This window comes from Monopterus albus, unplaced genomic scaffold (genome assembly GCF_001952655.1).
Source record: "Monopterus albus unplaced genomic scaffold, M_albus_1.0 scaffold24.1, whole genome shotgun sequence".
Taxonomy (NCBI): Eukaryota; Metazoa; Chordata; class Actinopteri; order Synbranchiformes; family Synbranchidae; genus Monopterus; species Monopterus albus.
In genome coordinates this window covers 161,717-177,312 of record NW_018127904.1, presented here as the reverse complement: position 1 = coordinate 177,312, position 15,596 = coordinate 161,717, and the positions used below count along the sequence as shown (strand labels likewise).

Below are 15,596 nucleotides of genomic sequence, written 5' to 3'. Positions count from 1 at the left end.
GGGTGGAGGGGAGGTGGGGGGTGTCCCTGAGGGAGGCAGGAGGGGAATAGACTCTGCCTCCTCTGCCTGTTCTACAGTAGATTGCAGGGAAGCACACTTTCTCAGCTAACTGGCCATGCACCACTTAGCTGGCTCCTAGTATAATATAATAGTCTGTATGACACATATGTGCCCTCAAAAATATAGCTCTAACAGTACAAACCCTCTTGGCTTTTAGACTATGTAATACAAAGACCTGGAGTAGTGAACCTCTTGTGCAATAAAATAGTCAGTGATTTAGATAAAACAAAGAAAAATTTGTCTTGAAGTAATAGTATAATTTTCTAATTGTATTGGCGCAGAGGTCCTACTGAGGTGTGACGACCAGAGGAGTTTGACAAATGGCCCATGCCTCCCAACATACTGAGGGAGCAGGCAAACATTTCAAATGTCCAAATGCTTCATGCAACAGAAAAAGACGTGAGAAACGCGCCTATGATTTTCCATCAATGTGTGTGTTAAGATACAGGCCGACTGGTTTTACTCACCAATCATTTCGTTATCATCAGTATCCAGCCAGTCAGTGACGCCCCTATCTCAGCGGACTTCACAGCTTCTCCCTAAACCATGTCATGTCCCTACGAAATACCCCACCACTGAGAAACCACTGAAAACCGGACGCGGACTCCAGAGTAGTACTTGACTAACCGGCACGACTGACGCACCTAACAGCGCTTTAACAAGCGCTCCTTCCGGCTGCTGGGGAACAATGGTGCAGCAGCAGACCGACAGCTCCGCGGACAACGTGACTTAGTCTGTCCAATCACGGTTTTATAAACCAGGAATCAGCCGCAGAACCTGCTGTCTGCCCGCTGGGGCTTCAGCCCAGATCCCACTGTGGCCAAAGAATCTGGCTTTAATCATGACTTGAAAACATGTCAACAGGAATATATAGGGTTAAATATGCAATAATTAATTAACAAAAGCGAAGTTCTATGTTTGTCTATAAATGGCATTAATCATTCCAGTGAAAAGGAAGTCGCAGGCTGGATTTTCCGTCATATTCTGGACTGAACCAAGATTTAAACAGAAAATACTCTGACTTCTACATCGGACAATTGTTTCCATATGTTGTCACATTTTTGACTTTAGGCTGATCGTTGTACTACTCTTAATAACATTTGCATAACAGCCCTATTAAATTCATAATAGTTATTGTTGTGGTCTCTGGAATAATAAAAACATCTTTGGTGCTAAAAGAAAGTTTTGTTTGCTTTTCTGTTGTCTATTTGGTGGACAAAATATTCAACTTCCAATTCTCTACATACAGTATGACTTCTAAGGCTGCAGGGCCAAATAAATCACTGGAGCATACCGCCATCTTGTGGCTCTAGAGTATAGATAGATATTCTGCTGCAGGCCAATTCAAAGCTCCCTTGTCATATTCGTTTCCAGCTGTTTTGGAGAATCTACTTTGAAAGCACAGCTTTGCAAGCTACCAAGTGCTTCACACAGGAAGAAGCTGAACTACAGCAAAGCTACTTTAGGGGGAAATATTGTCTGGTTAACTAAAGCTGCTTAGAAATAGTAGTTCAAACTACTTTGTAAAAAATGATTAAATTCACAATGTACATACAAAATGAGTACAAAATGTAATACAAAAAAAAACAAAACACCAACATGTCAGGGGGGTAAAAGCCACTCAGTTGAGTTTATTACCTGAACCTGTCCATTAGAATAGCTCGCTTTTATTAAAATGTGCCAGTAAGATGTGACAGTGTGCCAGTGAGCCAGTATAGATAATACCAGGACCCTGAGTAGCTAAACTAAATTCAGCCATTATTCATTTTATTATTTACACATGGGATTTTCCTACATGTCAAATAAATGTTTTTTGTGAAAAGGGTAGGTTATATCATCACAGCTATTCATACATGAAGCTGGTTCTCTTTTGGCTTTCCCACCAGTCACTTCTCTACCTGTACTGTTGCCCTGTTATCCTGTTTACTTAGGTTTCACATTTCCACAAATGTCTGAATAACTTCACTGGCGAACAGCTCATTCTCAGCAACATTTAGACGCAGTCCTCCGATAGTTCTTTATGTACAAACAGACAAAGACTGAGCAGAAACTGCCCTGTGTCAGCGGTGTACACAGAGAGCAATACTTTATGTTTAAACAGAGGCATGGCTGTTTACATTACTCACTGTAAGAAATACATTATGTGTTTACACAGGCACCACTGTTAACAAGGTGGTGTTCACCTCCACGTAACAAGCATGAAAAAATGTCAGAATTCTAGGTCCTGGAAAATTCTGCAAGTGGCTGTAATTCTAGGTGTATCTGAAACCTATAGAATAAAATAATTAATTATGGATGCAAACATGTCTGGCATCCCATGTCAATATCTCAAAATCATGTACAAAAATAATTTCCTAGTTTGAGAATGCTCCCTTCAAGATTCAGCTCAGATGTGTTACAACATAAATGTATTGTTATGGTTTTTGACTCACTTCCTGTTTTGAAAAAAAAACTTAAAAGCGTTTCCTGTTTTGTGTCACCTCACCTGCTCCAGCTTTACCTTGCTTTATAATCACTACTCATTGTTTCCACCTGCTGCTCGTTATCACCTGGTCTCCAGCCCATATATTCTCCTCCTTTCCCTCATTCACTTGCTGGTTCATTTAGCTTGTTACATCCTGTCTGTTTGTATTTTCTCCTGAGGTTCTGAGTCAGTCTCCTGGTTGTTTCCTGCCCATGTTTTACTTTGGACTGCTCCTGTATGTTTTTGGGTTATCTACCTGTAAGGCTTCCTGATTTGTTTCTCTGGTTTTGTTGTGAGTTTTTAGTTTTCCTACCTAGCTCCCAGGCTAAACTGTTGTAGTTGTAGTTTGTGTTCTTTGTATTACTTTGTCAGTTTGAGCTCCCTAAGTTATATCCTTAGTCCTTTGTTTAATATCTTGTATATTAAAGTTTTATGAGAACAGTTCCCTGGCCAGAGTCTGCATTCTGAGTCCATCCTGTACCCTAGACCTAACATGTATGTCAGATTTTTAAGGGTTTGCATTGCAAACAATTCAAATGACTAGGGCTGGTCAGTTGTGGGATGGTCAGTAATTTTAGGATTGTGTCCCTGGCCACCCTTTGGGGCCACCATTAATAGTTAATACTTGCTGTTCAGTTACAGTAGCTTGGAATCATTGGTGCACTCTTATGTCGCTGCATGTGATTGCCATTTTGTTGTCTTCACTGTCTAGTGCCTGCTATCCTCTCATGTCAAATAAAAGAATTGTTCTAATTATCTGAAAAAAAAACATTTAAGAGGGGCCCAGAAAATAAACTGAACTCAGAAGGATCACACACTTTAAAAGCTATTACAGAGCTACATCAAAACTGCAATTATTTCTGAAGTATTAGCCTTAATTAGATTATAGAACAAAGATAAGTAAACACTGTCAGCAAAATGGATTGGGAGATTTGAACGTGCACCAACTGTTCTTATTGTGAGTGGCTTCATTTCGGGATTCAAATCTATTTTAAATGCCAAATGCTGTTTAATTTCACCATGACTCTGTTCTGGCATTCTTATTAGCGCTAATGAGAATTTGATTTCCCCATGTTACATTTGCACTAAGCACATTAAATATAAGGGGGAAAAAATCTGTTCATACATTTCACAAGGTCAATCTCATTGGAATGTTATTTCTGTTTCCCTCTTTCAATAGAACTTACTGAAAAGTCTAGGTTTACTATGAAAGCATCAGTGTAACCTGATGGCTCTGAGTGGATACAGGTCCAGGCTACTGTGTATGTGACACTCTGGCCTTTCTAAATTATGCATTCCTCTCCAGGTTAATTGAGGATATCCGGTGTCCTTCAATCAACACACCACAGTGAATAGATCTATCATGATTTTTTTCTCTCTCCCTACAGCTACAACAAGCTTTTGCATCCATGTTTGGCAAAAGGTGAGCTTCTATGTGTCAGTCCAAGGAAATTATTTATATACTGTCTGTGTTACTGGCAAATCATTGTTTGTGTCTGTGTGGGTGAGTGTGAAAGGGCTCTGCCATACATGGTACCAGAATTACTATATGTCTCTCTTCAGGGAGCTCTACAGAGCTTTTGTGCACAACCTGTCAATTCTCTGCCTTTACAGAGGCCCCTCAGACTGCAGTGAAAATGGAGCCCTATCGAGTGTGGTGACCTGTGTCCTGTCCCTCCTGTAGTCGGTGTACCTGGTGATACAATTGCACCACAATGGAAATTCAATCGAGGAACGAACTGGAGTGAGAAGCAACTGCTCGTGTGCATCTCTCCAGCTTGGCTCCTGATCAACCAATTAATCTAAAGAGGAGCTTTAAACACATCTGGATTAAAGATACTTCATTCAGTATTGGAAGGTAGACTGGGGAGAGGATCATCAACTTCAGTCTCACCATCTGTGAGTATGGTTATTTTTCTATTTCTGTCTCTCTGTGTGTGTGTGAGCATATGAATCTGATAATGGTGTCAGGTCATTATCACCAGCGCTCAAAGCTTTATATAGTAACACATAACCAATGCCATGAACTCATTCAGTGTTGTGTCAAATGAAAAATGACATTGATAAATCTTATTTATTAGTGCATTTGGTGCTGAGACATTACTAACACCTTCAGGTATGCTGGCCAGATAAATGGTTAACCGTGACAGACTGTAATTTAGTGAAGGTTGGACAAATGTGTGAAGCAAAAAGGCAACATGTTCATTCAGCAGAAAGGAGTGTAAAATAGAGTAACACTTAAGCATCTTGTTTGCACCTTAAATGAAGGCTTTTCACTCCAAATTAACTCTTCCTTAATTATACTTCACTGTAGAGTCACACTCTATGACGTCACACTCACAGCTGTGGAGAATATAAATAAACAGGTAAACAGTGGGACACACTGGCCACTCAGCCATTAGTAGGAAACCTACATCAACATGTACAGTATACTGACAGATGGTTTGCTCAATCAGCTGCTTAACTCTATCATATATTAACAATGTATCATATGACTGTGTCTAATGTGAAAGAGGTTGCTTGTTGGGACAGACCCACAGAGAATAATTATCACTGAACAGTGCAGCCCTCGTGTTCTTGCTTTGAATTTAAACTCACAGTCTAACTACTTTGATTTACTCTCACCACTTTCATCATCTCCAGGTGCATCCCGCAGCAGTTTTTTAAAAATAGAATAAAGCTGGTGATTGCAGTAGAGCATTTAGTTGCTAAAGCGTTAGACGTTGTTCTCAATGGAGACCAAAGCAGGAATAAAAGTGACTATAGGACTAACTTCTAATCAGGTGAATACAATATCATGCTAATGTAGCTCCTTTTCTGTTGCATGTGGAAATAGGCAACAGTAGGCAAGATTTTTGCTGTGTAAGATTTATATACACTCATTGGCCACTTTATTAGGTACACCTGTACAATTGTCTGCAATTCAATGCAACACTTCTGCCTTAACGTCTATTTATGAAGCTCAAAATTTTTATTTTTGGTGAAATTGTCAATGTATAAATTCAGTTATGTCATTTAGATGTGTCTGTTTTTGTCCTCCGCAGCTATGTACATGAGAAGGTTAGAATATTATGTTTACAGCCTTTTCTACTGCCCCCAAGTGGCCAAAAATCAGCTAGCAATAAGTTTACTGTAAATGGCTTATGTGTGTGAGATAAAGTTTAAAATAATTTTTTTTTCTTTATTTACCAATATGTGATTCTGTGTACAGGTAGTTTGATTCTGATAAGTCAGCACTTATTATGATAAATTCCCCGTGCCAGCACAAAGCTGAGATGAAGTGGAAGATGACAGTGTTTTAGGGACCAGAAAGAAAGCATGCCTCAAAATTGTGTACCAGACCTGGATTTTGTATATAGTGTATAAGGGGCATATCAACAAAGTGAGCACAAATGTGATATAGTTGACTTTTTAAAATTTTTGTTTGTTTGTTTTTGGAAAAAACAAAGCTCAAGTTTGACAAATGTCCTTCTGCTGGCACAGTTTTGAAAAGTATGTATCTTCTCATTGTATGTTATTGTTCCCAGTGATTTGACGCTGTGAGGATAGCAATGTGTATAATTGTCCAACACGAATGATTTTAATAGAGGAAGGCAATCTGGCAGAAACACATGTGCAAGACAATCGTGTCGTGTCCCAACCATGTGGACCACTGATGAATTTGAAAGACAAGTTATCTATGACAACTACAAAAAATGTATGTGTGCAGAAAAGAACCAGTATGTGTGTCAAATGGGGCATGTAATATATTAGCCTCCTCTCTCAGCCCCTCTGACAGTGCACGGTCAGTGTTTCTTTTACATAAATAGTGACAACAGAAGTACTGGATGAACATTACACTATGTGAGACTTAGGAGCAGTGAATTACTGTTTCAGCAGCCTCGCTGGTGTTATTCATGTTGTTCATTTGCAGTCAGACTTTATTACAAGAGCAACGGGCTTGAGATATAGATGATTTATGTGCAGACTTCAAGCCCTGTAATAGAAAACATTTGTCCTGTTGGCTTGAAACTTGCACCTTAATGTGTGGTCGATGTTGTGTGATGAACATTAACCAAAGGGTTTTTTTTGTTTAGGGCAATAGGATAACTGGCTCAGTCATTAAGACTTCAGAGCAAGAATAAAGCAACTTCCTTTTTCTCTGTTATACACTTGCAGAACAGTTTACTCTCCCTCTGCAACCCCTCAAGACCCTGAAGAGGATTAAGCTGACAGAGGAAATTAATGAGTCCCCTGCCTTTACATAATCCAGGCTAATGCTGTAATAACTGTATCTTGCCACTAGATGGCTGATAGGTCCAGAAACCAGGAGACTCTGCCTTCCCAAGATACTGTATCTTCTTATCTGGCTTTTTAATAAGTTATACATTATTGTCCTCAAAAGGAAATCTGTGGTAGGCTCCATTTTGCATGCACCAGAAAAATGGCACTACTTTAATTAGTGAAATAGAACTCTCTGCCAGCAACAACGGTAGTTTATACTTGAACATTTATCCCTGGAGGTATTCTTATAATACAGTATATCTAAAATACTGTAAGGATACCATTGGTCCACTAGATTATATTGGTTGATCCTCTTTTGCCCATAGCTTTTTAAAATGTTGTTAAACAATACCTCCTCCTGGGGCTCCAGTTTAAATGGACGAGCCTACCGTAGACCCCATCTAGATGAATGAAAAAATGAAACACTGCAATGTATGAAATCCAAATACATATATTCTAAAACATGAATTAAACTTTCATTTTTACTTCACTGCAAATCCTCTGACTCTGTTATTAATCTGTGGTGATATAAAGCCAATGCAGCGGTGGTACATTTCTACTTTGGTTCAAGCTAACGTGACTTATGCTTCAATATGCTTAGTCTGCAAGACGCTCTCACTGCAGCAAAGATTAATTAAGCATGATGCATTTTGCATAATGGGTGCTAGTGTTTAGTAAACAGTCTGAGTTAACATAAATCACAATGGGCAGCCAGGTAGATGATGTTGGGAGAAAAATCTGTTTTGTCTTTGTTTGCTGCAGCCAGTGCAGTGCAGAACCAGGTTTTCCACAGTCTGCTGAGTTCAGCTACTTTACCGTTGTACCATTGTATTTCTGTTGCTATCATGTAGAACACATTAATTTAGTGTCCCGTGACTGCTCTATTAATTCCAAAGTGTTATATCTCAGCTGTGATTCATTTATGAAGTGTGTATAGCTCCTGATGATGGCCTGTTTATTGTAATACTATGTTCTTCAGCTTAGTGCTTGGAGCTGGTTGGAGACTTATTGACTGACTGATTGGTTTGTTTGTGAATGTTTTGAGTTTATCTCATGGATTACACTGATGTGAACTTTTTCTAGTATGAATTGGATGTATGTATATTCTCATGACTTTCATTGGCTCACAAATTATTTTGATCTTATTCTATAACCTTGAAGGTTACATTAAAATTAAAGCAAATGAAAATATGGGACGCACACACAGACACATTTTTACTTTGCTGAAAATATATTTGTGAAAGGAAAGGAAAATCATTAAAGTCATGTGTTTTGTATACATATTTATGTCAAACGTGTGCTGTAGCTTTATAGATCTGACTATTTTTAATAAAATTTTGTTTTGCTAATTTTTCTTAATCTTTTATATATAGACATTAATCCAATCACATCATTCAATAAAATTAGAACTGAACTGAGAAGTGGGCGATTTGGTAATATAGCACAAACATGGGTCAGCATCCAAAGTCAGGGCATAACTACCAATATAAGGGTTCACCCTGACGCTGGAGCAGAATGCTGTGTAAATAGATTTATGACTGGTGAGTGTGAAAGCGTTGACAAGTGCAAAAAGGACGAGACTCTGGGAAGATGAATAGACATCAGCATGGACAAAGAAAGCCAGCTTTGCTATGTCTAACCTAGATAACATCAGGAGACCAATTATTTAATTCAGTGATGTGTTTACATCATGAGAAATTATTTAGTACAAGTAATTTTGAAAGTTACTCTTCTCTCAGTGATAATCCAATGCCTTTCAGATCTGTTTTTGTATTGCTTACTCTATTCAGACCCATGGAGGTGTGGAGTCATTTGTCATAAGGAGGCATTTGACCACACTAAAGATTTTATTGACAGCAATATAGGTCACCCTTCTTAGTCTTTTGTCACTTGAGACAGTTATTTTTAGGTTCTTTTCGAGTTTCTGTCATGACTTTTGGTGCCAAGATTAGGTGTCAGGCAGGACTATGTCATAGGACAAGCAGAAGCTAAATATAAGATCTGTTGCTATGAATGTTGTTGGTGATTCCCCTCCCCATCGATTATGTCATTGTCCCAGTAGCTTATTTCACACATATTCCTAACAGGCATCGGGACATTTACAGGTGAACAGACCAAAGTGGGATATTAAGTTTGTCACTTTTCAGCTGTCACCGCTCTGTGTCAACATCTCCTCCTTTTCTTTAGCTTGTTGCGTACACAGAGCTATACAGGTTGAGAAACAGTCTTGTGAGAGCAGGGTAAAAGTGTTAGGTGATTATTTTACAGAAACCTGACATCATAATTGATGGACAGCAGTGGGTGGAGGCAGTCAGGAGAAGTGTACAGTGTCTGCTGCAGTCCCACATGATGATCACAGGAAACACATACCCGCTATTCCATTTTAATGATTGGCCTCCTCTGCATGAATAGCCCAGACTCAAGGAAGGTGTAATATTTGTTTCTGCAGGTTTTTCTCTCCATAGAATTTAAAATCGTGATATGATGTGTGGAGCACAGCAGCTCAGGAGAAAAATCCATCTTTAGAGCCACTGAAAAGTAATGTACTGCCATTTTAATCATTCTAAAGTGTAATCCTCCAAAGAAATCAGGTGACTTAAGTGCTTTATAATCCTCCTTTGGATACAGCAGATCTAATTAAAGTGAGAATTGCCTTGTAATTCACTTTGTTTATTGTCTTTTCTTTGCTGTGACCTGGTGAAGGGGTGGTAAATCTTTGCTGTACATGTGAATAAAAGGTTGGGTTTTGTCTGGAAAATGTCTTACTTTAAATTACAGATAAAAAAAAAACCCACTATTTCTAAGAAAAAGGGGAAGGTGGAGAATAGCTAGTAATTTTCCTAGTTTTCTTTGACTTGTGTATAGAGGTCATTGCATTGCGATCCCATTGCCCCAATTCAGCAAACAAGGTAAAATATTAAAAATACCTTGAAGCCTTTCAGTCACATGTAAACCTTCAGAAGGATAGAGGGAGGGCAAAACACACCAGCCTTTCATTGCACAAATGATGTATTATGTGGACATTTATACTTAACATCGCACATGTTAATCGAAAGTTAGCACGATCAAGGTTTTATAAACTTCAAAGTGGCCTTATCACTAGTATTTGGTTGCCATGGCAACGCGCCGGTATTAAGAGCTGATCTATGAGAAACAATGTGAAGGAACAAAACGAGTCACCCAAACAATAAGACATCAGGACTAAATTTACCTTATCTTTACTGTGTTTTGAAGCCATAATCTTAGCAGCTCTTTGAGAATGAATAGGTAAGAGTGAAATATAAGGGTCGAACCAGGGGTATCATTTAAATTAATTTCATGCTGACTGCACACAGGGAAAAATAGCCTTTTAATCTTATAACTATGCACCTGAAAAATCTTGGCACTGCATTGGAGACCTCTTCGTGTTAATGTAGGACTTTGTCCTTGCCATATAACCTATGTAACAGTGTGCTGGTCAGTTAATGGATACTTTTTCCAAAGTTAGTATCATATTGATTGGTAGTCACACAAACGGCTCAGTCCTAAACTAGGTGCACCAGGTCTGGGAGTCCTCATGGTAAATTTGAGTAGTGTTGTCTGTTGCTCCTCACTCTAATCAGGAGAAAAGATCAGGTCAGCCACACAGCTTTATTAGTATAGTAATAATAGTATAATTTGCCATCACAGACATACACCTACATATGAAGGCAAAAACACAAGGACACACATACACACCCACAAAAGCTTTAGTAGAAGCAAGCCCCTCCCTGAGCATCCGAAACAAAGCGCTGCTTGCTTTTTGTTCTGAGCAGTGGGAGCTCTGGAGGCTGGCTTGAGGCTTGAACGCACAAAGTAACCATATGCGTGTATGTGTGGGTAGGCAGTGCCAGGAAGAATTGATTATTTGCTCCAGAGGACATTTGCCTCTGTGCTTCAAAGACCTCAGTCTAATATAACATGACTGTTTAGTTTACAGACCTGCCAGGGTTTTCACAGTGCTTTTTAATGAATTTGTAAATTCCTCCAGTGTCACCATGAGAGAAACTCAGAGCGTTTGAACAGACTGAACAAAACAGAAGCACATGGAGGATGTGAAACTGCCTGAGTTTGGTGTGTTTCTTCCTTTGCAGCCACCTAGTACAGCACTATGCTTTCTTGGTGCCTCATTAATGGGCAATTTGGATTATGGTCATAAACAGAGTTAGAAATACTGAATAAAGTGCAATAAAAATTATACTGTTTTCCTCAGTAACTTGATACATTTGAGTAGTGGTATACAGCAATTATGAGCCAGACTGATATTAAAAAGATTTTTCATTTATTTCTGGGCAGTGAGTTTGACCTTGAAAAGAAAACAGAAATCTGAATGGAGAAAGAACACCTTTCTAAAAACAGCCTATTAAGCATGAAGAAGGGAATACACAAAAGATGACGGAGTGCTGCAATATGAATCAAACACTCCTTTCACATTCACACATGAGCTCCTTCCATTCTGTCCATTGGCAGTCTCCAGTGCAGCATTTCCTAAAGGCCAGCTTTGGACAGCTGGGAGTGAGAGATTGGAGCTTTCACAGAAATCCTTCTGTCTTCAGAGTCTTACGAGGCTCACAGCTCAGTTTGGCTCTGTGATGTACCATAAGCAAAAGCAACTGGAAGTCTATAGGGACAAATCTGTCAGTTCTTGGTGCATTACGCTCTGGGAGTCCTTTGAAATGTTTAGTTTGTTAGGTAAACCACAATATGAAAGTTTAAAGGAATGTTAGGAAAAATATTTATCTAGTTTCTGTCTGAGAGGTTGATGGGACAACTGATATCACCGTCATCACTGTGCATTAAGTACAGAACTGAAGCACTGATAGCAATTTGCATAGCTTAGTATAAAACCTTGAAACGTGGGGTACAACTTGGCTATGTGCAAAGTGCAAAATACACTAAAAGAAACAGAAGCTTCTTTTAAACATTACCAAGTTGCCCCCTTCTCTCTCATTCTAATGTAATTCTAAAGAGTCAAGAATTTTTTGTAACTTAAAAATAATGCATTATATTTATTATTCTAATATATTGTTTGATCAGATTTTTAGCCATGCTTGTAGCTTAGCTTCATGGATGATAATGTTGGTGTTTTGGTCCACCAGTTTGGGCTGGACTCAAGTAAATTGGTAACGATTAAATACACATTTTGTACACACATTCCTGTTCATCACATCTGTTCGTCCATCCATGAGCTCTACTGCCTGTTCTGGAGAGGGTTGCGATGCTGGCACTAATCCCAGCTGACATTGGCAAAATCTTTGGTGATCATCTGACCTTTTATAAGGACAGATTTTATTTGTCCTACTTTGGTTTTTGACTAAATACTTGCAAAACTTGATGTTCTCATTAGCCTTAGCTGCACTTTAGCTGTGTTTAGTGCTATGTAGCAAGTGCTACCATACTAAGGCTTAAGCCCTACTCTGACAATAACTTATAACCATGTCAAAAAAAGCAAAAGTTATAATTTATGTGGTAGAATTGGTTACTTCTGTGCATTTGAAAGCCTATGGCAGAGGTCTTTAAGTAGGTCTTGCTTTATTGTAAGAGCTAATAAGCAAAATTGTTTTGATAATCTTGGCATTACAGAACTGCCTCTTGGTGACACATGATAGGATTTATTCAAAATATTGTATATGACAGATAGTACCTAGCCAGCCACTACATGTCAGGTTTGACATTCAGTTCTTCATTTTTGACTGTGTGCCCTGTTTGTGTTCAGTGATTCAGTGATCATGTTGGAAACCACCTTTGTACTGCAGACAGTGACCCAACACCACACTAAATATATCAGGGACAAACATAGTGTGGGAAGCTTTAACTGCCTTAACTACCTCAGGTCTTAAATGAACATCTAATCTGTGCACAGCAGCACTAAAATGTCAAAAATAGACATGTTGGCATGACAGTTTGCAAAGATTTTTTGTATTGACGCTCCAAGCAACCACACCTGTGTTATTTTGAATGAGCGGTTGTGGGAGAGATATGAAATCACAGTGCAGTTTGAAATGAGCATGGATATTTTGAGGACACACGGGAAAGACATTCTGTTCCACTGGAGAAAGCCTCCCAAGGATCTTTGCTTTCAGTTTTGTTACTCAGATGTCTGTTCCTTACAAAAATTTGGTTTCAGTGTTTTGATGTGAGGGTTGAGCTTTATGCGAGACGGTTTGTGGCTGCAGGATCTAAGCAGAAGAGTGGCACTGCCTCAATTTCTGACTTGTTCTACCAAAATTTTCAAAGAGCAGTAGGAGAAGCACCTTCAGGGGCTTATTTAATTAGCAAACATTGTGAAAGCCCAAGGAAAGGGATTTCTGAGCCCTGCTGTCCCGATTAGCAGCTTTCTGCTGCTCCCTGAGAGCATTTAACTAAAGAAGAATGAATATTATTATCTGCGATGTAACAGTTAGGTTTCTCTGCTCTTGCTTCAGATGCTTTTTCAGTTTTGGAAGAGGTTTAGGCTACTAGTAAAACACAAGTGATAAAACCCAGTCTCACATTCTTGTATATATATGTATGTGACAAAACTGCAGGTGTAAAGATTTGGGGATCCTTTAACTTTTCATCCAGCCCCATCACTATTTGTCTAAGATTTATAAGATAATACATGTTAAACTGATGAAATTCCATCAGTCTCAGCTGTACTTTGTGTTTCATGTTAATTAGCAAAAGTTGGCATCCTCACATGCTAAATTAAGATGGTGAATGTAGTTAACATGAAACCTGCTAAATGTCAGCATGTTAGCGCTGTCACTGTGAGCATGTTAGCATGCTGACAGTTTAGCATTTAGCTACAGTGTATCTGTCATGGCTGAAGAATGTTAATCTGGTTCACAAAGAAAGTTTTATAAACTAAAGTGTTGATTTTGTTGTCTGTGGTTGTCCATTTGTGTGCTTCATTGTGGCCCTAGGAACACACAGAATGGGTTCATCTTAAGGCTGTGAAGTTTGTGGGTATACTGCGTGTCTGCTTGCTAGAAATTAGGTCTTGCAATCTTGTTTCTGTGGGCCACAGGAGACCCAGCTTGTCGAAGATAATGGCCTTCCTGATAATGAACAAATTGCTTCCTCTTGTATTCAGCTTTCTCTCTTTTACAGTAATAAGGCTTGTACCAATCAACAGGCATCACACACCATTACATTAGTTTACCTTTGCGCTCTAAAACTGCACTCTTTTCATTCAATTTACTTGACATGGAAGTTTACTGTTTGAAAGCCCAATCATTATTTTCCTTCCATTTCAAATAAAGAAATGAATAATTAAATGTCTGTTAGCTGGTTGACACTGTATATGTACAAGCAGTTGGCCTGTCGTCACATAACGATACTCTGAGTGTAGCAGTGTCCACCGCACACAGAGCACTTTGAGGAGCTTAAAGAAGCCAGTGCTACTGTACGTGACACTGGAGCGTACAGACACTTTGGAGCTGCTTCTTAAAATACAGCATATCACTGGCCTCCAACACTGACATCATCTGGAAGTCTTTGGGCTTTATGGCAGACTGCATTTTTCTTCTCACTTCCCACATAACAAATTACACCCCCTCCTCTTGAGATGATCAAAAGCCAGAGCAATAAGAAATTAACTGAGAAATATCAGCGGGAAAGAAATCCAAAGAAAAGCGGACCGCTCTGACTTCTGTACTTTCAGCCTCAGTAGCTGCAGTTCCTGAGTTTTTTTTTAGATATTCTCATTCATCACTGTAAATGTAAATGCAGTTAAAGAAAAGGCCAATATCTGCCCAAAACAAGCAACAAGCTTTATAATAAGCTTTCCCTTGCCAGTGTATGGATATAAGAATCCTTGTGATTCATAACCTCACTTCTAATGGCATCTGGTGGAGATGTAGCTCATTGTCATGCACCACATGGTGCTATCTGCCTGTGGTCTGCACACAGTGCTCACTGATGTGAGCTACACCAATCCTCTGCTGGGGAGAGCATTGTAATGAAAACACCACTGGCAATATTTCAATAGTATTTACAAAAAACGGTAAACTATATACCATCCAGATAACCCAAGGTATGGATGTAACAGCCAGTACAGCTGAGATGCATATAAAATTCCTTTATGTATCAGAGGTGATAAAATAAGAGGAGACATCCAGTAACTGCCCTGACTCACTGTTACTGCAAATGTAAAAAATAATTGTAGTAAATTTGTGAAGTTGATTAATGACAGATAGCATCTCCTGCACATTTCTAAGAGGACTGTAGAACTGTGGAGGTTGCTTTTGCATTGCTTTTAATGCCAATGAATAAAAGCATGAAGCCTGAAACAGCTGTTATTTGTTTACATTCCTCAAAGAAATGTGGGGTTAGGCATTGAGGAATTAGTCATAATTATTACATCCTATTACTGTAAAACTCTGATATTACAGATGTGCTGTATTTGTGTGCATAGTTATACTCTGTGGAATAATGTAGTGGATATATAGAGCTATCATTAGGTTATGACATCATTTCATTATAATCTTCTCATCACCTCCCACATCAAAGCTGTGTTTGTTTTCAGGATTGCCATCACAAAGTATGTCAGGCACAAATGTCTGTCAGCCTTTGTGAACATGACATTTTCTTTGTTTCTTCAGAAATCTAATTAACTTTTATAATGTAAATAGCTCACAGTCTTCTCCTCTGGGTTTCTCTCTTATTTAATCAAGCACTGTGACAAAGTGCTCGGAGATATTTAAAGCAACAGCCCGGGTAAGTACTGTAGCAGCAAGAGGAGTGAGGTTTATAAATTCATATTTTAATCAATCAAATGTGTCAAGCCTTTAGTTGTATAGCACTTTCC

At 38.8% G+C, this 15,596-nt stretch overlaps 2 protein-coding genes across 2 annotated transcripts in view; one reads left to right on the top strand and one right to left on the bottom strand.

Moving 5' to 3' along the window:
- Positions 1-782, bottom strand: part of csrnp3 (cysteine-serine-rich nuclear protein 3) — a 21,556-nt gene extending 20,774 nt beyond the window's left edge. The window contains exon 1 of the mRNA XM_020594788.1: positions 528-782. The gene's annotated coding sequence lies outside the window, so the exon portion shown is untranslated. The remainder of the gene's footprint in view (positions 1-527) is intronic.
- A 4,062-nt stretch (positions 783-4,844) lies between these two features.
- xirp2b (xin actin binding repeat containing 2b) overlaps positions 4,845-15,596 on the top strand; it is a gene marked incomplete at its 3' end in the record, with an annotated part of 23,138 nt that continues 12,386 nt past the window's right edge. Inside the window, 1 exon segment of the mRNA XM_020594819.1 lies at positions 4,845-4,890.